The sequence below is a fragment of the Lissotriton vulgaris genome, chromosome 2_1, assembly GCF_964263255.1.
Source record: "Lissotriton vulgaris chromosome 2_1, aLisVul1.2, whole genome shotgun sequence".
In the NCBI taxonomy this organism is placed as follows: domain Eukaryota; kingdom Metazoa; phylum Chordata; class Amphibia; order Caudata; family Salamandridae; genus Lissotriton; species Lissotriton vulgaris.
Window position 1 is genome coordinate 696575929 of NC_141687.1, and position 26046 is coordinate 696601974.

The 26046-nt window shown below is 51.5% G+C and overlaps 1 protein-coding gene across 1 annotated transcript in view; it reads left to right on the top strand.

Moving 5' to 3' along the window:
* DKK3 (dickkopf Wnt signaling pathway inhibitor 3) overlaps positions 1-26046 on the top strand; it is a 295985-nt gene that overhangs the window by 226424 nt on the left and 43515 nt on the right. The gene's annotated exons all lie outside the window — the stretch shown is intronic.

Sequence of the window (26046 nt, forward strand, 5' to 3'; positions counted from 1 at the left end):
ACCGTTTTCTGGCATTCCAGCCGTCTTCAGCCCGGCTTGCTTGAATCCAGTGGCAAAGTGAGGAAGGGGCTCACGTCTGAGCATACCCTGCCACACTTATGGCGGCCAAAAGTGGTACAAAAGGGGGTGGTGATGGACGGAGCATCTGAATCAATCAAACACTCACACCCAGTGAAAAGATCTGGGTTTAATCCATCACCGTTCTTTAGCCCACTCTGCCACCCCAGTTCAGACATAGCTAAATGCAAATCAGTCTGACCCTGTGCCTCATGGGAACAGTCCAGCCCGAACCGCCAAGCCATGTCTTCCCTGGACTGGAAACAATCTTCTGAGGACCGGTTTCTGGCATTCCAGCCGTCTTCAGCCAGGCTTGCTTGAATCCGGTGGCAAAGTGAGCAAGGGACTCACGTCTGAGCATACCCTGCCACACTTATGGCGGCCAAAAGCGGTACAAAAGGGGGTGGTGATGGACAGAGCATCTGAATCAATCAAACACTCACACCCAGTCAAAAGATCTGGGTTTAATCCATCACCGTTCTTTAGCCCACTCTGCCACCCCAGTTCAGACATGGCTATATGCAAATCAGTTGACCCTGTGCCTCATGGGAACAGTCCAGCCCGAACTGCCAAGCCATGTCTTCCCTGGACCGGAAACAATCTTCGAGGACCGGTTTCTGGCATTCCAGCCGTCTTTAGCCCGGCTTGCTTGAATCCAGTGGCAAAGTGAGCAAGGGACTCACGTCTGAGCATACCCTGCCACACTTATGGCGGCCAAAAGCGGTACAAAAGGGGGTGGTGATGGACGGAGCATCTGAATCAATCAAACACTCACACCCAGTCAAAAGATCTGGGTTTAATTCATCACCGTTCTTTAGCCCACTCTTCCACCCCAGTTCAGACATGGCTATATACAAATCAGTCTGACCCTGTGCCTCATGGGAACAGTCCAGCCCAAACTGCCAAGCCATGTCTTCCCTGGACTGGAAACAATCTTCCGAGGACCGGTTTCTGGCATTCCAGCCGTCTTCAGCCCGGCTTGCTTGAATCCAGTGGCAAAGTGAGCAAGGGACTCACGTCTGAGCATACCCTGCCACACTTATGGCGGCCAAAAGCGGTACAAAAGGGGGTAGTGATGGACAGAGCATCTGAATCAATCAAACACTCACACCCAGTCAAAAGATCTGGGTTTAATCCATCACAGTTCTTTAGCCCACTCTGCCACCCCAGTTCAGACATGGTTATATGCAAATCAGTCTGACCCTGTGCCTCATGGGAACAGTCCAGCCTTAACTGCCAAGCCATGTCTTCCCTGGACCGGAAACAATCTTCGAGGACCGCTTTCTGGCATTCCAGCCGTCTTCAGCCCGGCTTGCTTGAATCCAGTGGCAAAGTGAGCAAGGAACTCACGTCTGAGCATACCCTGGCACACTTATGGCGGCCAAAAGCGGTACAAAAGGGGGTGGTGATGGACGGAGCATCTGAATCAATCAAACACTCACACCCAGTCAAAAGATCTGGGTTTAATCCATCACCGTTCTTTAGCCCACTCTGCCACCCCAGTTCAGACATGGCTATATGCAAATCAGTCTGACCCTGTGCCTCATGGGAACAGTCCAGCCCGAACTGCCAAGCCATGTCTTCCCTGGACTGGAAACAATCTTCCGAGGACCGTTTTCTGGCATTCCAGCCGTCTTCAGCCCGGCTTGCTTGAATCCAGTTGCAAAGTGAGCAAGGGACTCACGTCTGATTATACCCTGCCACACTTAGGGCGGCCAAAAGCGGTACAAAAGGGGGTGGTGATGGACAGAGCATCTGAATCAATCAAACACTCACACCCAGTCAAAAGATCTGGGTTTAATCCATCACCGTTCTTTAGCCCACTCTGCCACCCCAGTTCAGACATAGCTAAATGCAAATCAGTCTGACCCTGTGCCTCATGGGAACAGTCCAGCCCGAACCGCCAAGCCATGTCTTCCCTGGACTGGAAACAATCTTCTGAGGACCGGTTTCTGGCATTCCAGCCGTCTTCAGCCAGGCTTGCTTGAATCCGGTGGCAAAGTGGGCAAGGGACTCACGTCTGAGCATACCCTGCCACACTTATGGCGGCCAAAAGCGGTACAAAAGGGGGTGGTGATGGACAGAGCATCTGAATCAATCAAACACTCACACCCAGTCAAAAGATCTGGGTTTAATCCATCACCGTTCTTTAGCCCACTCTGCCACCCCAGTTCAGACATGGCTATATGCAAATCAGTCTGACCCTGTGCCTCATGGGAACAGTCCAGCCCGAACTGCCAAGCCATGTCTTCCCTGGACCGGAAACAATCTTCGAGGACCGGTTTCTGGCATTCCAGCCGTCTTCAGCCCGGCTTGCTTGAATCCAGTGGCAAAGTGAGCAAGAGACTCACGTCTGAGCATACCCTGCCACACTTATGGCGGCCAAAAGCGGTACAAAAGGGGGTGGTGATGGACGGAGCATCTGAATCAATCAAACACTCACACCCAGTCAAAAGATCTGGGTTTAATTCATCACCGTTCTTTAGCCCACTCTTCCACCCCAGTTCAGACATGGCTATATGCAAATCAGTCTGACCCTGTGCCTCATGGGAACAGTCCAGCCCAAACTGCCAAGCCATGTCTTCCCTGGACTGGAAACAATCTTCCGAGGACCGGTTTCTGGCATTCCAGCCGTCTTCAGCCCGGCTTGCTTGAATCCAGTGGCAAAGTGAGCAAGGGACTCACGTCTGAGCATACCCTGCCACACTTATGGCGGCCAAAAGCGGTACAAAAGGGGGTAGTGATGGACAGAGCATCTGAATCAATCAAACACTCACACCCAGTCAAAAGATCTGGGTTTAATCCATCACCGTTCTTTAGCCCACTCTGCCACCCCAGTTCAGACATAGCTATATGCAAATCAGTCTTACCCTGTGCCTCATGGGAACAGTCCAGCCCGAACTGCTAAGCCATGTCTTCCCTGGACCGGAAACAATCTTCCGAGGACCGGTTTCTGGCATTCCAGCCGTCTTCAGCCCGGCTTGCTTGAATCCAGTGGCAAAGTGAGCAAGGGACTCAAGTCTGAGCATACCCTGCCACACTTATGGCGGCCAAAAGCGGTACAAAAGGGGGTGGTGATGGACGGAGCATCTGAATCAATCAAACACTCACACCCAGTCAAAAGATCTGGGTTTAATCCATCACTGTTCTTTAGCCCACTCTTCCACCTCAGTTCAGACATGGCTATATGCAAATCAGTCTGACCCTGTGCCTCATGGGAACAGTCCAGCCCGAACTGCCAAGCCATGTCTTCCCTGGACTGGAAACAATCTTCAGAGGACCGGTTTCTGGCATTCCAGCTGTCTTCAGCCCGGCTTGCTTGAATCCAGTGGCAAAGTGAGCAAGGGACTCACGTCTGAGCATACCCTGCCACACTTATGGCAGCCAAAAGCGGTACAAAAGGGGGTGGTGATGGACAGAGCATCTGAATCAATCAAACACTCACACCCAGTCAAAAGATCTGGGTTTAATCCATCACCGTTCTTTAGCCCACTCTGCCACCCCAGTTCAGACATGGCTATATGCAAATCAGTCTGACCCTGTGCCTCATGGGAACAGTCCAGCCCGAACTGCCAAGCCATGTCTTCCCTGGACCGGAAACAATCTTCCGAGGACCGTTTTCTGGCATTCCATCCGTCTTCAGCCCGGCTTGCTTGAATCCAGTGGCAAAGTGAGGAAGGGGCTCACGTCTGAGCATACCCTGCCGCACTTATGGCGGCCAAAAGCGGTACAAAAGGGGGTGGTGATGGACGGAGCATCTGAATCAATCAAACACTCACACCCAGTCAAAAGATCTGGGTTTAATCCATCACCGTTCTTTAGCCCACTCTGCCACCCCAGTTCAGACATAGCTAAATGCAAATCAGTCTGACCCTGTGCCTCATGGGAACAGTCCAGCCCGAACCGCCAAGCCATGTCTTCCCTGGACTGGAAACAATCTTCTGAGGACCGGTTTCTGGCATTCCAGCCGTCTTCAGCCAGGCTTGCTTGAATCCGGTGGCAAAGTGAGCAAGGGACTCACGTCTGAGCATACCCTGCCACACTTATGGCGGCCAAAAGCGGTACAAAAGGGGGTGGTGAAGGACAGAGCATCTGAATCAATCAAACACTCACACCCAGTCAAAAGATCTGGGTTTAATCCATCACCGTTCTTTAGCCCACTCTGCCACCCCAGTTCAGACATGGCTATATGCAAATCAGTCTGACCCTGTGCCTCATGGGAACAGTCCAGCCCGAACTGCCAAGCCATGTCTTCCCTGGACCGGAAACAATCTTCGAGGACCGGTTTCTGGCATTCCAGCCATCTTCAGCCCGGCTTGCTTGAATCCAGTGGCAAAGTGAGCAAGGGACTCACGTCTGAGCATACCCTGCCACACTTATGGCGGCCAAAAGCGGTACAAAAGGGGGTGGTGATGGACGGAGCATCTGAATCAATCAAACACTCACACCCAGTCAAAAGATCTGGGTTTAATTCATCACCGTTCTTTAGCCCACTCTTCCACCCCAGTTCAGACATGGCTATATGCAAATCAGTCTGACCCTGTGCCTCATGGGAACAGTCCAGCCCAAACTGCCAAGCCATGTCTTCCCTGGACTGGAAACAATCTTCCGAGGACCGGTTTCTGGCATTCCAGCCGTCTTCAGCCCGGCTTGCTTGAATCCAGTGGCAAAGTGAGCAAGGGACTCACGTCTGAGCATACCCTGCCACACTTATGGCGGCCAAAAGCGGTACAAAAGGGGGTAGTGATGGACAGAGCATCTGAATCAATCAAACACTCACACCCAGTCAAAAGATCTGGGTTTAATCCATCACCGTTCTTTAGCCCACTCTTCCACCCCAGTTCAGACATAGCTATATGCAAATCAGTCTTACCCTGTGCCTCATGGGAACAGTCCAGCCCGATCTGCTAAGCCATGTCTTCCCTGGACCGGAAACAATCTTCCGAGGACCGGTTTCTGGCATTCCAGCCGTCTTCAGTCCGGCTTGCTTGAATCCAGTGGCAAAGTGAGCAAGGGACTCACGTCTGAGCATACCCTGCCACACTTATGGCGGCCAAAAGCGGTACAAAAGGGGGTGGTGATGGACGGAGCATCTGAATCAATCAAACACTCACACCCAGTCAAAAGATCTGGGTTTAATCCATCACCGTTCTTTAGCCCACTCTGCCACCCCAGTTCAGACATGGCTATATGCAAATCAGTCTGACCCTGTGCCTCATGGGAACAGTCCAGCCCGAACCGCCAAGCCATGTATTCCCTGGACTGGAAACAATCTTCTGAGGACCGGTTTCTGGCATTCCAGCCGTCTTCAGCCCGGCTTGCTTGAATCCGGTGGCAAAGTGAGCAAGGGACTCACGTCTGAGCATACCCTGCCACACTTATGGCGGCCAAAAGCGGTACAAAAGGGAGTGGTGATGGACAGAACATCTGAATCAATCAAATGCTCACACCCAGTCAAAAGATCTGGGTTTAATCCATCACCGTTCTTTAGCCCACTCTGCCACCCCAGTTCAGACATGGCTATATGCAAATCAGTCTGACCCTGTGCCTCATGGGAACAGTCCAGCCCGAACTGCCAAGCCATGTCTTCCCTGGACCGGAAACAATCTTCGAGGACCGGTTTCTGGCATTCCAGCCGTCTTCAGCCCTGCTTGCTTGAATCCGGTGGCAAAGTGAGCAAGGGACTCACGTCTGAGCATACCCTGCCACACTTATGGCGGCCAAAAGCGGTACAAAAGGGGGTGGTGATGGACGGAGCATCTGAATCAATCAAACACTCACACCCAGTCAAAAGATCTGGGTTTAATCCATCACCGTTCTTTAGCCCACTCTTCCACCCCAGTTCAGACATGGCTATATGCAAATCAGTCTGACCCTGTGCCTCATGGGAACAGTCCAGCCCGAACTGCCAAGCCATGTCTTCCCTGGACTGGAAACAATCTTCCGAGGACCGGTTTCTGGCATTCCAGCCGTCTTCAGCCCGGCTTGCTTGAATCCAGTGGCAAAGTTAGCAAGGGACTCACGTCTGAGCATACCCTGCCACACATATGGCGGCCAAAAAGCGGTACAAAAGGGGGTGGTGATGGACGGAGCATCTGAATCAATCAAACACTCACACCCAGTCAAAAGATCTGGGTTTAATCCATCACCGTTCTTTAGCACACTCTGCCACCCTAGTTCAGACATGGCTATATGCAAATCAGTCTGACCCTGTGCCTCATGGGAACAGTCCAGCCCGAACTGCCAAGCCATGTCTTCCCTGGACCGGAAACAATCTTCCGAGGACCGGTTTCTGGCATTCCAGCCGTCTTCAGCCCGGCTTGCTTGAATCCAGTGGCAAAGTGAGGAAGGGACTCACGTCTGAGCATACCCTGCTACACTTATGGCGGCCAAAAGCGGTACAAAAGGGGGTGGTGATGGACGGAGCATCTGAATCAATCAAACACTCACACCCAGTCAAAAGATCTGGGTTTAATCCATCACCGTTCTTTAGCCCACTCTTCCACCCCAGTTCAGACATGGCTATATGCAAATCAGTCTGACCCTGTGCCTCATGGGAACAGTCCAGCCCGAACTGCCAAGCCATGTCTTCCCTGGACTGGAAACAATCTTCCGAGGACCGGTTTCTGGCATTCCAGCCGTCTTCAGCCCGGCTTGCTTGAATCCGGTGGCAAAGTGAGCAAGGGACTCACGTCTGAGCATACCCTGCCACACTTATGGCGGCCAAAAGCGGTACAAAAGGGGGTGGTGATGGACAGAGCATCTGAATCAATCAAACACTCACACCCAGTCAAAAGATCTGGGTTTAATCCATCACCGTTCTTTAGCCCACTCTGCCACCCCAGTTCAGACATGGCTATATGCAAATCAGTCTGACCCTGTGACTCATGGGAACAGTCCAGCCCGAACTGCCAAGCCATGTCTTCCCTGGACCGGAAACAATCTTCGAGGACCGGTTTCTGGCATTCCAGCCGTCTTCAGCCCGGCTTGCTTGAATCCAGTGGCAAAGTGAGCAAGGGACTCACGTCTGAGCATACCCTGCCACACTTATGGCGGCCAAAAAGCGGTACAAAAGGGGGTGGTGATGGACGGAGCATCTGAATCAATCAAACACTCACACCCAGTCAAAAGATCTGGGTTTAATGCATCACCGTTCTTGAGCCCACTCTGCCACCCCAGTTCAGACATGGCTATATGCAAATCAGTCTGACCCTGTGCCTCATGGGAACAGTCCAGCCCGAACTGCCAAGCCATGTCTTCCCTGGACCGGAAACAATCTTCCGAAGACCGGTTTCTGGCATTCCAGCCGTCTTCAGCCCGGCTTGCTTGAATCCAGTGGCAAAGTGAGAAAGGGGCTCACGTCTGAGCATACCCTGCCACACTTATGGCGGCCAAAAGCGGTACAAAAGGGGGTGGTGATGGACGGAGCATCTGAATCAATCAAACACTCACACCCAGTCAAAAGATCTGGGTTTAATCCATCACCGTTCTTTAGCCCACTCTTCCACCCCAGTTCAGACATGGCTATATGCAAATCAGTCTGACCCTGTGCCTCATGGGAACAGTCCAGCCCGAACTGCCAAGCCATGTCTTCCCTGGACCGGAAACAATCTTCCGAGGACCGTTTTCTGGCATTCCAGCCGTCTTCAGCCCGGCTTGCTTGAATCCAGTGGCAAAGTGAGCAAGGGACTCACGTCTGAGCATACCCTGCCACACTTAGGGCGGCCAAAAGCTGTACAAAAGGGTGTGGTGATGGACAGAGCATCTGAATCAATCAAACACTCACACCCAGTCAAAAGATCTGGGTTTAATCCATCACCGTTCTTTAGCCCACTCTGCCACCCCAGTTCAGACATAGCTAAATGCAAATCAGTCTGACCCTGTGCCTCATGGGAACAGTCCAGCCCGAACCGCCAAGCCATGTCTTCCCTGGACTGGAAACAATCTTCTGAGGACCGGTTTCTGGCATTCCAGCCATCTTCAGCCAGGCTTGCTTGAATCCGGTGGCAAAGTGAGCAAGGGACTCACGTCTGAGCATACCCTGCCACACTTATGGCGGCCAAAAGCGGTACAAAAGGGGGTGGTGATGGACAGAGCATCTGAATCAATCAAACACTCACACCCAGTCAAAAGATCTGGGTTTAATCCATCACCGTTCTTTAGCCCACTCTGCCACCCCAGTTCAGACATGGCTATATGCAAATCAGTCTGACCCTGTGCCTCATGGGAACAGTCCAGCCCGAACTGCCAAGCCATGTCTTCCCTGGACCGGAAACAATCTTCCGAAGACCGGTTTCTGGCATTCCAGCCGTCTTCAGCCCGGCTTGCTTGAATCCAGTGGCAAAGTGAGAAAGGGGCTCACGTCTGAGCATACCCTGCCACACTTATGGCGGCCAAAAGCGGTACAAAAGGGGGTGGTGATGGACGGAGCATCTGAATCAATCAAACACTCACACCCAGTCAAAAGATCTGGGTTTAATCCATCACCGTTCTTTAGCCCACTCTTCCACCCCAGTTCAGACATGGCTATATGCAAATCAGTCTGACCCTGTGCCTCATGGGAACAGTCCAGCCCGAACTGCCAAGCCATGTCTTCCCTGGACCGGAAACAATCTTCCGAGGACCGTTTTCTGGCATTCCAGCCGTCTTCAGCCCGGCTTGCTTGAATCCAGTGGCAAAGTGAGCAAGGGACTCACGTCTGAGCATACCCTGCCACACTTAGGGCGGCCAAAAGCTGTACAAAAGGGTGTGGTGATGGACAGAGCATCTGAATCAATCAAACACTCACACCCAGTCAAAAGATCTGGGTTTAATCCATCACCGTTCTTTAGCCCACTCTGCCACCCCAGTTCAGACATAGCTAAATGCAAATCAGTCTGACCCTGTGCCTCATGGGAACAGTCCAGCCCGAACCGCCAAGCCATGTCTTCCCTGGACTGGAAACAATCTTCTGAGGACCGGTTTCTGGCATTCCAGCCATCTTCAGCCAGGCTTGCTTGAATCCGGTGGCAAAGTGAGCAAGGGACTCACGTCTGAGCATACCCTGCCACACTTATGGCGGCCAAAAGCGGTACAAAAGGGGGTGGTGATGGACAGAGCATCTGAATCAATCAAACACTCACACCCAGTCAAAAGATCTGGGTTTAATCCATCACCGTTCTTTAGCCCACTCTGCCACCCCAGTTCAGACATGGCTATATGCAAATCAGTCTGACCCTGTGCCTCATGGGAACAGTCCAGCCCGAACTGCCAAGCCATGTCTTCCCTGGACCGGAAACGATCTTCGAGGACCGGTTTCTGGCATTCCAGCCGTCTTCAGCCCGGCTTGCTTGAATCCAGTGGCAAAGTGAGCAAGGGACTCACGTCTGAGCATATCCTGCCGCACTTATGGCGGCCAAAAGCGGTACAAAAGGGGGTGGTGATGGACGGAGCATCTGAATCAATCAAACACTCACACCCAGTCAAAAGATCTGGGTTTAATTCATCACCGTTCTTTAGCCCACTCTTCCACCCCAGTTCAGACATGGCTATATGCAAATCAGTCTGACCCTGTGCCTCATGGGAACAGTCCAGCCCAAACTGCCAAGCCATGTCTTCCCTGGACTGGAAACAATCTTCCGAGGACCGGTTTCTGGCATTCCAGCCGTCTTCAGCCCGGCTTGCTTGAATCCAGTGGCAAAGTGAGCAAGGGACTCACGTCTGAGCATACCCTGCCAGACTTATGGCGGCCAAAAGCGGTACAAAAGGGGGTAGTGATGGACAGAGCATCTGAATCAATCAAACACTCACACCCAGTCAAAAGATCTGGGTTTAATCCATCACCGTTCTTTAGCCCACTCTGCCAACCCAGTTCAGACATAGCTATATGCAAATCAGTCTTACCCTGTGCCTCATGGGAACAGTCCAGCCCGAACTGCTAAGCCATGTCTTCCCTGGACCGGAAACAATCTTCCGAGGACTGGTTTCTGGCATTCCAGCCGTCTTCAGCCCGGCTTGCTTGAATCCAGTGGCAAAGTGAGCAAGGGACTCACGTCTGAGCATACCCTGCCACACTTATGGCGGCCAAAAGCGGTACAAATGGGGGTGGTGATGGACGGAGCATCTGAATCAATCAAAACACTCACACCCAGTCAAAAGATCTGGGTTTAATCCATCACTGTTCTTTAGCCCACTCTTCCACCTCAGTTCAGACATGGCTATATGCAAATCAGTCTGACCCTGTGCCTCATGGGAACAGTCTAGCCCGAACTGCCAAGCCATGTCTTCCCTGGACTGGAAACAATCTTCCGAGGACCGGTTTCTGGCATTCTAGCTGTCTTCAGCCCGGCTTGCTTGAACCCAGTGGCAAAGTGAGCGAGGGACTCACGTCTGAGCATACCCTGCCACACTTATGGCAGCCAAAAGTGGTACAAAAGGGGGTGGTGATGGACAGAGCATCTGAATCAATCAAACACTCACACCCAGTCAAAAGATCTGGGTTTAATCCATCACCGTTCTTTAGCCCACTCTGCCACCCCAGTTCAGACATGGCTATATGCAAATCAGTCTGACCCTGTGCCTCATGGGAACAGTCCAGCCCGAACTGCCAAGCCATGTCTTCCCTGGACCGGAAACAATCTTCCGAGGACCGTTTTCTGGCATTCCAGCCGTCTTCAGCCCGGCTTGCTTGAATCCAGTGGCAAAGTGAGGAAGGGGCTCACGTCTGAGCATACCCTGCCACACTTATGGCGGCCAAAAGTGGTACAAAAGGGGGTGGTGATGGACGGAGCATCTGAATCAATCAAACACTCACACCCAGTGAAAAGATCTGGGTTTAATCCATCACCGTTCTTTAGCCCACTCTGCCACCCCAGTTCAGACATAGCTAAATGCAAATCAGTCTGACCCTGTGCCTCATGGGAACAGTCCAGCCCGAACCGCCAAGCCATGTCTTCCCTGGACTGGAAACAATCTTCTGAGGACCGGTTTCTGGCATTCCAGCCGTCTTCAGCCAGGCTTGCTTGAATCCGGTGGCAAAGTGAGCAAGGGACTCACGTCTGAGCATACCCTGCCACACTTATGGCGGCCAAAAGCGGTACAAAAGGGGGTGGTGATGGACAGAGCATCTGAATCAATCAAACACTCACACCCAGTCAAAAGATCTGGGTTTAATCCATCACCGTTCTTTAGCCCACTCTGCCACCCCAGTTCAGACATGGCTATATGCAAATCAGTTGACCCTGTGCCTCATGGGAACAGTCCAGCCCGAACTGCCAAGCCATGTCTTCCCTGGACCGGAAACAATCTTCGAGGACCGGTTTCTGGCATTCCAGCCGTCTTCAGCCCGGCTTGCTTGAATCCAGTGGCAAAGTGAGCAAGGGACTCACGTCTGAGCATACCCTGCCACACTTATGGCGGCCAAAAGCGGTACAAAAGGGGGTGGTGATGGACGGAGCATCTGAATCAATCAAACACTCACACCCAGTCAAAAGATCTGGGTTTAATTCATCACCGTTCTTTAGCCCACTCTTCCACCCCAGTTTAGACATGGCTATATACAAATCAGTCTGACCCTGTGCCTCATGGGAACAGTCCAGCCCAAACTGCCAAGCCATGTCTTCCCTGGACTGGAAACAATCTTCTGAGGACCGGTTTCTGGCATTCCAGCCGTCTTCAGCCCGGCTTGCTTGAATCCAGTGGCAAAGTGAGCAAGGGACTCACGTCTGAGCATACCCTGCCACACTTATGGCGGCCAAAAGCGGTACAAAAGGGGGTAGTGATGGACAGAGCATCTGAATCAATCAAACACTCACACCCAGTCAAAAGATCTGGGTTTAATCCATCACAGTTCTTTAGCCCACTCTGCCACCCCAGTTCAGACATGGTTATATGCAAATCAGTCTGACCCTGTGCCTCATGGGAACAGTCCAGCCTTAACTGCCAAGCCATGTCTTCCCTGGACCGGAAACAATCTTCGAGGACCGCTTTCTGGCATTCCAGCCGTCTTCAGCCCGGCTTGCTTGAATCCAGTGGCAAAGTGAGCAAGGAACTCACGTCTGAGCATACCCTGGCACACTTATGGCGGCCAAAAGCGGTACAAAAGGGGGTGGTGATGGACGGAGCATCTGAATCAATCAAACACTCACACCCAGTCAAAAGATCTGGGTTTAATCCATCACCGTTCTTTAGCCCACTCTGCCACCCCAGTTCAGACATGGCTATATGCAAATCAGTCTGACCCTGTGCCTCATGGGAACAGTCCAGCCCGAACTGCCAAGCCATGTCTTCCCTGGACTGGAAACAATCTTCCGAGGACCGTTTTCTGGCATTCCAGCCGTCTTCAGCCCGGCTTGCTTGAATCCAGTTGCAAAGTGAGCAAGGGACTCACGTCTGATTATACCCTGCCACACTTAGGGCGGCCAAAAGCGGTACAAAAGGGGGTGGTGATGGACAGAGCATCTGAATCAATCAAACACTCACACCCAGTCAAAAGATCTGGGTTTAATCCATCACCGTTCTTTAGCCCACTCTGCCACCCCAGTTCAGACATAGCTAAATGCAAATCAGTCTGACCCTGTGCCTCATGGGAACAGTCCAGCCCGAACCGCCAAGCCATGTCTTCCCTGGACTGGAAACAATCTTCTGAGGACCGGTTTCTGGCATTCCAGCCGTCTTCAGCCAGGCTTGCTTGAATCCGGTGGCAAAGTGGGCAAGGGACTCACGTCTGAGCATACCCTGCCACACTTATGGCGGCCAAAAGCGGTACAAAAGGGGGTGGTGATGGACAGAGCATCTGAATCAATCAAACACTCACACCCAGTCAAAAGATCTGGGTTTAATCCATCACCGTTCTTTAGCCCACTCTGCCACCCCAGTTCAGACATGGCTATATGCAAATCAGTCTGACCCTGTGCCTCATGGGAACAGTCCAGCCCGAACTGCCAAGCCATGTCTTCCCTGGACCGGAAACAATCTTCGAGGACCGGTTTCTGGCATTCCAGCCGTCTTCAGCCCGGCTTGCTTGAATCCAGTGGCAAAGTGAGCAAGAGACTCACGTCTGAGCATACCCTGCCACACTTATGGCGGCCAAAAGCGGTACAAAAGGGGGTGGTGATGGACGGAGCATCTGAATCAATCAAACACTCACACCCAGTCAAAAGATCTGGGTTTAATTCATCACCGTTCTTTAGCCCACTCTTCCACCCCAGTTCAGACATGGCTATATGCAAATCAGTCTGACCCTGTGCCTCATGGGAACAGTCCAGCCCAAACTGCCAAGCCATGTCTTCCCTGGACTGGAAACAATCTTCCGAGGACCGGTTTCTGGCATTCCAGCCGTCTTCAGCCCGGCTTGCTTGAATCCAGTGGCAAAGTGAGCAAGGGACTCACGTCTGAGCATACCCTGCCACACCTATGGCGGCCAAAAGCGGTACAAAAGGGGGTAGTGATGGACAGAGCATCTGAATCAATCAAACACTCACACCCAGTCAAAAGATCTGGGTTAAATCCATCACCGTTCTTTAGCCCACTCTGCCACCCCAGTTCAGACATAGCTATATGCAAATCAGTCTTACCCTGTGCCTCATGGGAACAGTCCAGCCCGAACTGCTAAGCCATGTCTTCCCTGGACCGGAAACAATCTTCCGAGGACCGGTTTCTGGCATTCCAGCCGTCTTCAGCCCGGCTTGCTTGAATCCAGTGGCAAAGTGAGCAAGGGACTCAAGTCTGAGCATACCCTGCCACACTTATGGCGGCCAAAAGCGGTACAAAAGGGGGTGGTGATGGACGGAGCATCTGAATCAATCAAACACTCACACCCAGTCAAAAGATCTGGGTTTAATCCATCACTGTTCTTTAGCCCACTCTTCCACCTCAGTTCAGACATGGCTATATGCAAATCAGTCTGACCCTGTGCCTCATGGGAACAGTCCAGCCCGAACTGCCAAGCCATGTCTTCCCTGGACTGGAAACAATCTTCAGAGGACCGGTTTCTGGCATTCCAGCTGTCTTCAGCCCGGCTTGCTTGAATCCAGTGGCAAAGTGAGCAAGGGACTCACGTCTGAGCATACCCTGCCACACTTATGGCAGCCAAAAGCGGTACAAAAGGGGGTGGTGATGGACAGAGCATCTGAATCAATCAAACACTCACACCCAGTCAAAAGATCTGGGTTTAATCCATCACCGTTCTTTAGCCCACTCTGCCACCCCAGTTCAGACATGGCTATATGCAAATCAGTCTGACCCTGTGCCTCATGGGAACAGTCCAGCCCGAACTGCCAAGCCATGTCTTCCCTGGACCGTAAACAATCTTCCGAGGACCGTTTTCTGGCATTCCATCCGTCTTCAGCCCGGCTTGCTTGAATCCAGTGGCAAAGTGAGGAAGGGGCTCACGTCTGAGCATACCCTGCCGCACTTATGGCGGCCAAAAGCGGTACAAAAGGGGGTGGTGATGGACGGAGCATCTGAATCAATCAAACACTCACACCCAGTCAAAAGATCTGGGTTTAATCCATCACCGTTCTTTAGCCCACTCTGCCACCCCAGTTCAGACATAGCTAAATGCAAATCAGTCTGACCCTGTGCCTCATGGGAACAGTCCAGCCCGAACCGCCAAGCCATGTCTTCCCTGGACTGGAAACAATCTTCTGAGGACCGGTTTCTGGCATTCCAGCCGTCTTCAGCCAGGCTTGCTTGAATCCGGTGGCAAAGTGAGCAAGGGACTCACGTCTGAGCATACCCTGCCACACTTATGGCGGCCAAAAGCGGTACAAAAGGGGGTGGTGAAGGACAGAGCATCTGAATCAATCAAACACTCACACCCAGTCAAAAGATCTGGGTTTAATCCATCACCGTTCTTTAGCCCACTCTGCCACCCCAGTTCAGACATGGCTATATGCAAATCAGTCTGACCCTGTGCCTCATGGGAACAGTCCAGCCCGAACTGCCAAGCCATGTCTTCCCTGGACCGGAAACAATCTTCGAGGACCGGTTTCTGGCATTCCAGCCATCTTCAGCCCGGCTTGCTTGAATCCAGTGGCAAAGTGAGCAAGGGACTCAGGTCTGAGCATACCCTGCCACACTTATGGCGGCCAAAAGCGGTACAAAAGGGGGTGGTGATGGACGGAGCATCTGAATCAATCAAACACTCACACCCAGTCAAAAGATCTGGGTTTAATTCATCACCGTTCTTTAGCCCACTCTTCCACCCCAGTTCAGACATGGCTATATGCAAATCAGTCTGACCCTGTGCCTCATGGGAACAGTCCAGCCCAAACTGCCAAGCCATGTCTTCCCTGGACTGGAAACAATCTTCCGAGGACCGGTTTCTGGCATTCCAGCCGTCTTCAGCCCGGCTTGCTTGAATCCAGTGGCAAAGTGAGCAAGGGACTCACGTCTGAGCTTACCCTGCCACACTTATGGCGGCCAAAAGCGGTACAAAAGGGGGTAGTGATGGACAGAGCATCTGAATCAATCAAACACTCACACCCAGTCAAAAGATCTGGGTTTAATCCATCACCGTTCTTTAGCCCACTCTGCCACCCCAGTTCAGACATAGCTATATGCAAATCAGTCTTACCCTGTGCCTCATGGGAACAGTCCAGCCCGATCTGCTAAGCCATGTCTTCCCTGGACCGGAAACAATCTTCCGAGGACCGGTTTCTGGCATTCCAGCCGTCTTCAGTCCGGCTTGCTTGAATCCAGTGGCAAAGTGAGCAAGGGACTCACGTCTGAGCATACCCTGCCACACTTATGGCGGCCAAAAGCGGTACAAAAGGGGGTGGTGATGGACGGAGCATCTGAATCAATCAAACACTCACACCCAGTCAAAAGATCTGGGTTTAATCCATCACCGTTCTTTAGCCCACTCTGCCACCCCAGTTCAGACATGGCTATATGCAAATCAGTCTGACCCTGTGCCTCATGGGAACAGTCCAGCCCGAACCGCCAAGCCATGTATTCCCTGGACTGGAAACAATCTTCTGAGGACCGGTTTCTGGCATTCCAGCCGTCTTCAGCCCGGCTTGCTTGAATCCGGTGGCAAAGTGAGCAAGGGACTCACGTCTGAGCATACCCTGCCACACTTAAGGCGGCCAAAAGCGGTACAAAAGGGAGTGGTGATGGACAGAACATCTGAATCAATCAAACGCTCACACCCAGTCAAAAGATCTGGGTTTAATCCATCACCGTTCTTTAGCCCACTCTGCCACCCCAGTTCAGACATGGCTATATGCAAATCAGTCTGACCCTGTGCCTCATGGGAACAGTCCAGCCCGAACTGCCAAGCCATGTCTTCCCTGGACCGGAAACAATCTTCGAGGACCGGTTTCTGGCATTCCAGCTGTCTTCAGCCCTGCTTGCTTGAATCCGGTGGCAAAGTGAGCAAGGGACTCACGTCTGAGCATACCCTGCCACACTTATGGCGGCCAAAAGCGGTACAAAAGGGGGTGGTGATGGACGGAGCATCTGAATCAATCAAACACTCACACCCAGTCAAAAGATCTGGGTTTAATCCATCACCGTTCTTTAGCCCACTCTTCCACCCCAGTTCAGACATGGCTATATGCAAATCAGTCTGACCCTGTGCCTCATGGGAACAGTCCAGCCCGAACTGCCAAGCCATGTCTTCCCTGGACTGGAAACAATCTTCCGAGGACCGGTTTCTGGCATTCCAGCCGTCTTCAGCCCGGCTTGCTTGAATCCAGTGGCAAAGTGAGCAAGGGACTCACGTCTGAGCATACCCTGCCACACATATGGCGGCCAAAAAGCGGTACAAAAGGGGGTGGTGATGGACGGAGCATCTGAATCAATCAAACACTCACACCCAGTCAAAAGATCTGGGTTTAATCCATCACCGTTCTTTAGCACACTCTGCCACCCTAGTTCAGACATGGCTATATGCAAATCAGTCTGACCCTGTGCCTCATGGGAACAGTCCAGCCCGAACTGCCAAGCCATGTCTTCCCTGGACCGGAAACAATCTTCCGAGGACCGGTTTCTGGCATTCCAGCCGTCTTCAGCCCGGCTTGCTTGAATCCAGTGGCAAAGTGAGGAAGGGACTCACGTCTGAGCATACCCTGCTACACTTATGGCGGCCAAAAGCGGTACAAAAGGGGGTGGTGATGGACGGAGCATCTGAATCAATCAAACACTCACACCCAGTCAAAAGATCTGGGTTTAATCCATCACCGTTCTTTAGCCCACTCTTCCACCCCAGTTCAGACATGGCTATATGCAAATCAGTCTGACCCTGTGCCTCATGCGAACAGTCCAGCCCGAACTGCCAAGCCATGTCTTCCCTGGACTGGAAACAATCTTCCGAGGACCGGTTTCTGGCATTCCAGCCGTCTTCAGCCCGGCTTGCTTGAATTCGGTGGCAACGTGAGCAAGGGACTCACGTCTGAGCATACCCTGCCACACTTATGGCGGCCAAAAGCGGTATAAAAGGGTGTGGTGATGGACAGAGCATCTGAATCAATCAAACACTCACACCCAGTCAAATGATCTGGGTTTAATCCATCGCCGTTCTTTAGCCCACTCTGCCACCCCAGTTCAGACATGGCTATATGCAAATCAGTCTGACCCTGTGCCTCTTGGGAACAGTCTAGCCCGAACTGCCAAGCTATGTCTTCCCTGGACCGGAAACAATCTTCCGAGGACCGGTTTCTGGCATTCCAGCCGTCCTCAGCCCGACTTGCTTGAATACAGTGGCAAAGTGAGCAAGGGACTCACATCTGAGCATACCCTGCTACACTTATGGCGGCCAAAAGCGGTACAAAAGGGGGTGGTGATGGACGGAGCATCTGAATCAATCAAACACTCACACCCAGTCAAAAGATCTGGGTTTAATCCATCACCGTTCTTTATCCCACTCTGCCATCCAGTTCAGACATGGCTATATGCAAATCAGTCTGACCCTGTGCCTCATGGGAACAGTCCAGCCCGAACTGCCAAGCCATGTCTCGCGGCTCTCACCCTGTCATTGCAAACTGCTTTGCTTCATTGAAGCAAGAGCAGGGAAACCTGCTCTCGCTTCAATGAAGCAAAGCAGATTGTTTTTCCACATGGGGAGCAGCATGTTAGCTGCTCCCCATGTGGAAAAGCAATGACTGGCTCCCGCAGGAGGTGGGGAGCCAGCTGGGACCGTGGGAGGATTGGGAACCCCGCCACGGTGCCCCACGAAGAGGACCAGCCCCGGGTGATGGGGTTCCCGGGGCTACAAGTGACCCAGGAGGGGGGCCATGCGCCCCCCTCCCCAAAATGTAAAAATAAAAATTAAATAATTTAAAAAGGCCGGCCCCAGGGGATGGGGTCCCCGCGGCCTTAAATGGCCTAAGGAGGGGAGCAAGGCAGCCCCCCTCCTATATGTAAATTATAAAAAAACAAGCATTGGAAATGCAATAGCTCTCGCATTAGAAAAGTTGGAGCTATTGGTCTTGTAAATGACAAATATTTTATTTATGTGTTGGTTTTTAAAATAGCTAAATGGATAGCTTTGTCATTTACAATGCCAATAGTTATAACTTTCGCGAATGTGACACCTATAGCATTTGGAATGCAACATGTTTTGTATTTACGTGACTTAGATGGCAGCTCTGGTCGTTAGGCCACATCTCTAGAGAGCACGAGAGTGCAGCAGGGGAGAGAAGCACAGAGAGGGAGCACAGAGTGCAGCAAGGAAGAGAAGCATGGAGAGGGAGCCCAAGAGTGAAGCAAGGGTGAGATGCACGGACAGGGAGCCTGAGAGTGCAGCAGGGGACAGAAGCATGGAGAGGGAGTCTGAGATTATAGAAAGGGAGAGAGTTGAGTATAGAAAGGGAGAAGATGAGTTTGGGAGAGAGGCATGAGAGGTGGAAGGCAGAGCAATGGAGATAGACCTGGGAAAGGAGTAACCATGGGGGAGATGAAAATGAGAACAACAGGGAAAAACTAGTGGTGTTGACTAATGCCGAAATGGTATAAATGATGCTGTGTTAGTGCTCATTGACAATCGTGTGTACCTTGAGGAGAGATGGGAGAGGGGAGGGGAGAGAAGGGAGAGTGAGGAAAGAGGGGAGAAAGGGAGGAGAGTGTGGAGAGAGAGGAGAGAGGGTAGAGGAGAGAGAAGGAAGAGTGTGCAGAGAGATGGGAGATGGTAGAGGGGAGGGGAGAGTGAGGAGTGGGGGGAGAGAGAGGAGACAGGAGAGAGGAGAGTTGTGAGGGGAGAGTGGTGAGAGGGTGGAGAGTGGTAAGAGGGAGGAGAGTGGTGAGAGGGAGGGTAGAGTGGGAATAGAGGGGGAGGTGAAAGTGATGGGAGAGTGAGGAGTGAGGGGAAAAAGAGAAGGGAGGGGAGAGTGGTGGTGAGAGGGGAGAGTGGTGGGGAGAGTGGTGAGGAGAGTGGTGTTGAAAGGGGAGAGTGGTGGTGAAGGGGGAGAGTGGTGAGAGGGGAGGAGAGAGTCAGGCCTGGAGAGAGTGAGGAGAGGGGTGAGTGAGGAGAGGGGAGAGAGGCGAGAGAGGGGTGAGTGAGGAGAGAGAGAGGGATTGGAGAGGGAGTGTAGTAGTGAGTGGTGAGAGGGGAGATGGGGAGAGGAGTGGGTGAGGAGAGGGGTGAGTGAGGAGAGGGGAGAGAGGAGTGAGTGAGGAGAGAGTGGGATTTGAGAGAGGGAGGAGAGAGTGGTGAGAGGGGAGAGGCGAGGGGAGAAAGGGGAGAGAATGAGGGGTGAGTGAGAAGAGAGAGGGGAAGGGGAGGTTGAGGAGAGAGGGAAGATGGGAGGGGGGAGAGTTATTTTTCACTTTTCAAAAAGCCTTTTAAAAAAATCTCTAAACCTTTTTTTATTTGCACCTTTCTAACCAGTCCTTGGATCGAGGGCAGCTAAGGTATGCACTTCCTGGAGACAAGCATATGATTTATGAGGTATTTGTGCTTGACTTGATAGCCATGTTATTGCGTCTTTCATCAGTTGCTGGAAACTTCCGTTATGGAGCCCCCATGTTTGTTCGGCATGAAACTGAGTTTTACCATCTTCCCAGCCCCTTGCCAAAGCCTTCCCGGTGTAAGCTCCACATAGGCAGCGTTGAATTTTCTTTGTGCCTACATATTTAATGCCCTTGCAACAAACAAGAAACTTTAACAAGCTCCCAACACCTGTAAGAGGCAGATGTAGGTTCAGAAAGCACATGAGCTGTAGCAGTGCAAGCTCCCAACACCTGTAAGAGGCAGATGTAGGTTCAGAAAGCACATGGGCTGTAGCAGTGCAAGCTCCCAACACCTGTAAGAGGCAGATGTAGTTTCAGAAAGCACATGGGCTGTAGCAGTGCAAGCTCCCAACACCTGTAAGAGGCAGATGTAGGTTCAGAAAGCACATGAGCTGTAGCAGTGCAAGCTCCCAACACCTGTAAGAGGCAGATGTAGGTTCAGAAAGCACATGGGCTGTAGCAGTGCAAGCTTCCATCATCTGCAAAAGGCAGTCATAAGTTTAGCAAGCATATGGACTGGAACAGTGCAAGCTTATCTCTCGGCCGTGGTGTGTGTGTGGGGCGGAGGGGGAATGGTGAAGCAGAAAGAAAGGCTTTTGGCGCTGTTGTTCTCAAAAGTGCCTTCAGATTTTGCACACTAGCCAAAAGTGGCAAGGAAAGCCTATGTCACGTTGTGGTGCCCGCAGTCTGCTGACTCTGCTGCTACAGCTTGTTCCAGAGAGAAATGTGGAACAGAGGTTGGTCACGGCGGAAGGGCCTCCTAGGGTTAACTGGCGGGTTGGTGGGTATGACTAGTGCTGCAGTGCTCCTCGGCTGGCTTCTCGGAGTGTTTTTTCACTCTCTGCTGACGTCACGGTGTGGGTTCCTGGCCGCATGATTTAAAGACTGCTGCTCTTGCACGTCTGAGCTTCAGAAGTGATTCAGAACACTTGTGCATTAGTGCCAGCGGTCGAACCTTCCCGTGCACACGCTCGTGCGCCATCACATGTGCAAACACGAGTTCTCTCGGCACAAGAGAGTGCTTTCAAGAGTGTTGCTCTTTAAAACAACTGTTTGTATTGAGGAAGGACTCGGTTTCTTCATCCTCTCGGTGGGCTGGGAAGAACACTTCCATACTAGTGGATTAAAGGGGGAGGGGGCGAGGGAGGGGCACATGTCTAAAAACTATCTGTTCATATCGACTGATCGCATCTTCAGGTAAGCGCTCCCTGCTGAAACCTGTGTGATACCTGCCAGTGAATGGTGCGAATCCTGGTAGGGTCAACTCAGCTCTTCATCCTTAAAGAGTGAACAAGGTTGTAAAATTTAACTGGGGATAGTAACAGGTTATTCGCATTGTCATGAAAAGGCAGACGATGAGCTCTTGAGGTCTATGAATGAAGAGCCCATCCCCCACCCCCATCCCGTTTTGCTTACGGGATTCGTAGTTCTGCAGATTCCGTTTCTAAAATGAAGACTACAGCACCCAGAATGGAAAGAGAAGCACTGAACTGAAAGAACTACTCACACGTGAACCTGGGAAACTTGCATAGCTGTCAAGTTTCCCAAGTCCCCTCAGTAATTAGTCAGGCCAGTCTAGATTTTTTCCCCCGTTGAATTCTGGGACTTGTAGTCTTAAGGAACCCAGTATAAAACCAGGACTGTTACGCAAGGCATGTGTAGGAGTCGGGGCAGGGGAGGCCTGGGATGAAGGACTGAGAGAAACACAAGTGATGGAAAGCGAAACGGACAATGTGAGAAAGAGTGGGAGTGTGCTCACGCGTGCTTTTTTGCGAGAAGTCTGCATGAAGCTAAGAGACATGGAACTTGACAAATGACAGGAAAGAGGCTGAGATTAACGGGGAGACGGGGAAAGATAGAAAGAAAGTTGTTGAACAAAACAGAGGAGCGGGCCAAAGTGACACAATGTGGGTCACAGTGGCACTCAGTGGAAAACGCAGTGGGACACTGTTCGAAAGAGACAGGTGGTAAAAACCCCGAGACGCACACGCCCACACAGAGAAACAGGCTGAAACTGACGGGGAGACATAGTGTTGAAGAGACATGCAGAGAGTCAGGGTACCTGTGAGAACAGCGGCAGAGAAAGAGACAGGACGGCACAGAGGTATGAAGAGGACAGGGGGCAATAGTCGCACAACGTGGCGCGCACAGGCAGGTATGCGAGGAGAAACACGAGCGTCACCAAGAAACATTCAACAAGACGGAGGGCATTGCTGTGGGGAGGGGGGAGGAGAAATGCGACACGGCCGCAGCAGGGGGCGGAGCAGGGAGAGCGGCCTTTGAAGTGCACTTCACACGGCCGGGCGGCCGTGAAACTGAAAGCACGGCCGGCCGGCCGTGAAAGCCTTTGATGCCGCAGGGGGTGGAGGGGCACCAAGCTGGGCTATAGATGGCTGACAATTTGATGCTGTGCACGCGCATTTTAGGTCAATGCGCTTGCGCATTGACCTAAAAGCGCACGGGTACAGCACCAAATCGCCAGTTGGGTAAAGTCTGTTTAAGTGCCTATAGTCTCGCTCTGCTCAATGCGCATGCCCATTGAGAGGCAAGACCTAAAAAGGCCAGGCCCCAGGGGATGGGGTCCCCGGGGCTGATTATGGCCTTGGGAGGGGGGCCGGAGGCCATGCCCCCTTCTTGTAGCACTCTGCAAGCGCGCCCCAGGCGCGTTTGAAAACGGTGAACTAATTCTCCTTAAATACTGGTGGTCCCTGGGGGCCAACTAGCCCACTAGGAACCTCCAGTCTGCGCCAGGGTGCTGCGTTGCAGAGAGGTGTTCTGAGGCCACGCCTCTTTTTACACTTCTCCGCTATGCAGCTCTGTGGCGCTTATTGGAGGTACCCAGTAGGCTAGTCTGACCCTAGGGACCCTCAGAATTCAAGGGGACTTGATCTCCCAACTTAGAACGGCCACAGTGTTCGTTTACATAGTGGTGAAGGGAGTGGACAGGGCCTGAGGTGATGTGTGCCCTGTGGCGCGTTTTAAGTTGGGGAAATAATTCCCCTGCAATCCTGGTGGACCCTGGGCGCCAACTAGCCCATCAGATGCTTCCAGTAAGCACCACTGCGCTGCGTTGCAGAGAGGTGGTCTAGGCCCTGCCCCTTTTTACATCTCTCTGCTACGCAGGTCTATGGCGCTAACTGGATGTACCTAGTGGGCTAGTACAACCCTAGGGACCCTCAGGATTGCAGGGGAATTATTTCCCCAACTTAAAAGGTGCCACAGGGTGTGTTTGCACAGTGGTGAAGGGAGGGGATGGTGTAAGAAAGTGGCTCTATATATACTGGACCAAAGTAAAATCAGCCAAACTACGAATTCCGATTTACTCACCTGTTATCAGGAGAGACCTCAGTGCTGCATCTTTGAGCACAGTACTGATCCTTAAAAGTAATTCTAACTGTGCTTACCAGTAACTTGAATCTCCTTCATAGGTTATCATTGCCTGCTTTTTGCTGAAAAAGTTTCTGTCGATTTTTGAAACTTACAAATATTCCTCTAAAATCAGCCGAACTATGAATTGCGATTCACTCACCATGTTGTACCCGGATGACCCCGGGTACAACATGGACAGATGGCTACTCCCAGGGGGGAACTACGAGATGGCGCTTTACTCTAAGTCGGGAAGACACCACCTCACCGGACCGACCCAACACTCAGTGCAAGTATGGCACATTGCCCAGAAAAAGCTAGGATGGTCTGATGTCCTCACTATGTCCACACCTCTATGGGCCTCCGAAAAGCTTGGTACCCTAGGGCGTACCAAGGGTTTCCGCAACTGGGACCTGATAGGAATCTCGCAAGTCAGGGACCTCTTGGGACCGAAGGGAATCCACTCGTTTGCACACTTACAAGAAACATACGATTTGGCACACACCGAACACTTCCGATACCTACAGGTGCGGCACTCCCTACTGGCGAACATTCCATCAGATACTGTTCTTCCTCAGGCCTCCCCACTGGAGGACAGATTGCTAGACGGTCACATCACAGAACATGCTATCTCCCTCACATACAAAAAGTTAATAAACAATCCCCCAGACACCCTCCTTCCCCTGAAAGCAAAGTGGGTCGCAGACGGGCTAGAGATAGATGAGGAAGAATGGTTGTATGCTCTCGCCTCACCGCGGGAAGTAGCGATCTCGGCCCGATTAAGGTTAATCCAGCTGAAAATTTTTCACAGGGTTTACGTCTCAAGTACCAGGCTGGCAGCGATGGGGAGAGGGGGAGAGGGTCTCTGTAGACGGGGCTGTGGAGGGACAGGTACCTTCTTCCACACACTCTGGGAATGTTCAAAAGTGCAAGGGTACTGGAGACGGGTGGTACACTGCATGCAGGAGGTTTGGGACGTTGAAATCCGTCTGGAGGCCAAGAGATGTCTCCTGAACATTTGGGAACCCACAGACCTGTCGTCCAGAGGTAGAATTTGGGTGACTCTTGGGCAAATGGTGGCAAAGAGAAATATTGCGAGACTGTGGGGTGCCCACACTCCACCAAAACTGAGGGATTGGCAAAGCGATATGGATTGGTGCATGCTGCAAGAAAAGACGGTATACACAGCAAGAGGATGCCCCCGTAAATGGGGGGAAATCTGGTCAAACTGGAACGAATTTAGGGGTTATATATGTGAGCCTCCCCAAGTCCCACGGGATGGCCCCGAAGACATAGACTAATCCGTTTTTCTTTCCCTGTTGAGCGTTACATACCTGCACTGTGCCTTGCAAAGTATTTCTGGTGTTGAACAGACTCGAGTCTGACGCAACTCACTGACCACCTTATTCTCATACCTGACAGGGGGGGGGGAGGGGGGGGGTTGTTGATTGTTGGGGGTTGCAAAACAAAAAACCCTGTTCTACTGCACTGCATCCTGCCAAATATTTCCTGTTTCACTACATGTGCTGACAAGCGCCCCTTCAACATCATTGGTTGCGCCACCGGGCCCCCGGGATGCCGGTTCCAAGGCTGTGTACCCATGAAGATCGCTTCCTACTGATTGCACACGACGCTGCCGGCCTCCGGGTTGTAGGCGTAATAGCAGTGTACTGAATATGCAATGCAATAAAGCAGTTTGAACACCAAAAAAAATAAAAAATTTACTTATACACCTACATCGACATTACACATCAGCACATCAGCACACATCCTATTCACTTATGCAGTCATCCTACTCACTTATGCAAACAATTGATCATACTTACTTTTACTTAGCTAAATACTTATACAAAAACCACTTTATTTATTCATATAGATAGTAACTCATACTAAGTGTGTTATAAAATCACTATTACAAGTATACAGTTAATGAGAGCTGTTATATATATATATAGTAGGTATAGTAGGTAGTTATAGTTAGGACCAAGTTTCCATAGGAAGAACATTTTTTGTTTTGCTTATAACTTTGACGTCGTTTGATGAATCTTCATGAAATTTTCCAAACTAATTCTTTGTCCTTATCAGCACCTATTTTGAAAGTTTGGGAGTGATTCGCAAAGGGGGGTCGAGAAAAAAAGGGGGTCCCAAAACATGTTTTCTCTATGCAATTTCCATGGGAAACTTTAGACAAGGCTACAGGTTGAACGGGTGAACGGAATTACCCCAAATTCGGCAGGGAGAAGGGTCTTGGTCTAGAAAGCAATCATTTTTTATTAGGTGTAAATTCGTTCTGTAGTTTTGGAGAAATATCGAAATTTACAGATATTGATATTTGGGAATTCTGCCATCTGATTGGCTGAGGCATTACGAGCACGAGCTTGCTGGTTATTGGCTGCGAACGGTTGCAACTAGGAAGTGTTGGCAGCCATTTTGTGTTTCCGTTGAAGCAAGTAAGGTGAAAAAAGTAGGAAAGAGGAGGGTAGGAGCGCTGTGAGCTCTGGTGGGTGGTTAGGGTGTGCTATACAAGGAGTGTGAAGCGAAGTATTTACCCCTAATGGTGTGAAAGTGTTGTTTTGCCCACAGTGAGATTGTGCTGAGGAGAGGTGCTGGTACACTCGGGGATGAAAGCGTGTGCCTAAACTGTGAGCTGAGTGCTGTAAACTGATGTGCTCTGGGCGCTGTAGCATACTG